The sequence below is a fragment of the Sarcophilus harrisii genome, chromosome 6, assembly GCF_902635505.1.
Source record: "Sarcophilus harrisii chromosome 6, mSarHar1.11, whole genome shotgun sequence".
Taxonomy (NCBI): Eukaryota; Metazoa; Chordata; class Mammalia; order Dasyuromorphia; family Dasyuridae; genus Sarcophilus; species Sarcophilus harrisii.
In genome coordinates, this window is record NC_045431.1 from 105,595,461 (window position 1) to 105,597,895 (window position 2,435).

General features: G+C 28.9%; 1 non-coding gene across 1 annotated transcript; it reads right to left on the reverse strand.

Moving 5' to 3' along the window:
- Window positions 1–1,918: 1,918 nt before the first annotated feature.
- LOC111721516 lies at window positions 1,919–2,024 on the reverse strand. The gene has a single exon (XR_002770669.1). It is a non-coding gene; the product is annotated as a U6 spliceosomal RNA (small nuclear RNA).
- Between the last annotated feature and the right edge of the window lie 411 nt (window positions 2,025–2,435).

Sequence of the window (2,435 nt, forward strand, 5' to 3'; positions counted from 1 at the left end):
TTTTGTTGTAATTATGGTCAATTATATTGATGGTTTTCTATTAATGAAACATCTCTGCATTTGTGTTATAAATTTCATCTAGTTATATTGTATGATCTTTGTAAAATATTTCTGTAATCTCCCTGCTAGCATTTTATTTAATTTTTTGCATCAATATTCATTAGAGAAATTGGTCCATAATTTTTTTATTCTGTTTTTGCTCTTCTTGGCTTAGAGAGGAGCACCATATTTGTGTTATAATGGGAATTTAGTAGGATTCCTTCTTTGCCTATTTTCCCAAATACTTTATTTAATATTAAAATTAATTATTCTTTAAATGTTTTGTAAAATTCAATTGTGAATCTCTTTGGTCCTGAGCATTTTTCTGAAGAAGATCTTTAAAGACTTGTTCAATTTATTTTTATAAGATTAGGTTATTTAAATATTCTCTTTCTTCTTCTGTTAATTTTGTCACTTTATGTAAATATTCATCCATTTCACTGATTGGCTGTTAACATATAATTGGACAAAATAACTCCAAATAAGTACTTTGATTTCATCTTCATAGATGGTATTTTAAAATTTTTCATTTTTAATGCTAATAACTTGGTTTTTTTCTTTTTTAAAAACAAAATAAAGTAATTATTCATTTATTTTTTCCATAAAACCATTCAGTTTGATTTATTAGTTCAATGATTTTCTTTTAATTTTACTTTGATAGTGTTTAATTGGGGATTTTTAATTTGTTCTCTTTCCAGGTTTTTATTGTTATTGTTGTTGTTGTTGTTGTTGTTGTTGCAAACCAAACCCATTAATATTCTCTGTCTCTGTTTTAGGGATGTAAGTAGAGATGCAAAATTTTGCCTAAACAATGCTTTGGCTACAGATCATAAATTTTCTAATTTTGCCCACTTGTTATTTTCTTTTTATCTTTTTTTAAATTTTTTTCTGATTGTACATTTCCTTTCTTATTTTTATACACATTTCTTTGTGAATCATTTTGGGGATAGAAAATCAGAACAAAAGAGGAAAACTATGAGAGGAAATAAAACAGAAAAAAAGCATGTGATGATTTACATTTAGTCTCCATAGTTCTCTCTCTGGATGTAGATATTGCTTTCTATCCAAAGTTTATTGACATTGTCTTGAATCACTGAACTGCTGAACAGAACCAAATCTTTCATAATTGATCATCATACAATCTTGCTGTATTCTTGTTTCTGCTTGTTTCTTTTGGCATCAGCTTGTAGAAATCTTTCCAGGCCTTTCTAAGTCAGATTATTCTGTCATCTTTAATAGAACACTATTCCATTACTTTCATACAACATAACTTATTCAGTTATTCCCCAATTAATGGGCATCTACTCATTTTCTAATTCTTTGTCACCAAAAAAGATCTGCTACAAAGATTTTTGCACTTGTGGGTCCTTTTCCTTCCTTTATGATTTCCTTGGGATACAGACCCAGTAGTAGCACTGTTGAATCAAAGGGTATGACAGTTTTACAGTCCTTTGGGAATAGTTCCAAATTGCTTTCCAGAATGTTTGGATTAGTTCATGACTCCAGCGACAATGTATCAGTGTCCCACTTTTTCCCATATTACCCCCAACATTTATCATTATCTTTTCCTGTCTTCTTAGCCAGTCTGAAAGGTGTGAGGTGGTACCTCAGAGTTGTTTTAATTTGCAATTCTCTGATCAATATTGATTTAGAGCATTCATTGTTATTTTATTTAATTAAATTACTGGTTGCTTAAGTGAGGTGTTCTTTGACCCACTCATTCTTTAGAATTAAATTTTTAATTTTTAATTATTTCCATACTCCTTTATTAAATTTTATTTTATTGTTTTATGATATAAAGAGGAGTGTATTTAATATTTTTGCATTTTTTCATTTGTTTGTGAGATTTTTATGCCTAAACAATGATCATTTTTTTTTTTTTTTTGTGGAACACCTCACGAATTTGTGTGTCATCCTTGCACAAGGGCCATGCTGGCTTCTCTGTATCATTATGATTTTAGTGTATGTGCTGCTGAAACAAGCCCACAATGATCAATTTTTGTAAAGTTGCCATGTACATTGTTTTTTAAGGGGCATTCAGTTTTTTTTGTTTGTTTTACAAAGCTCTATCATATCTAATTATTCTAACATTCTATTCATCTCCTTGATTTATTAAAATTTGTTGATTTATTTAATGATTGGATTTATCCATTTCTGAGAGGGGAAAGTTGTGGTCTCTCAGTAGTATAATTTAACTGTCTATTTCCTCCAGTTATTGATTTAATTTTTCTTTTAAGAATACGGAAACTATGTCAATTGGTGAATGTATGTTTAACATTTCTATTATTTTACTGCCATGATGCTTTTTCCAAAATGTAGTTTCCATGCTTATCAAACTTAATTAAGGGTAATTTTGCTTTTCCTTTATTTGAGAGCAGTGTTGTTATTCTTACCTT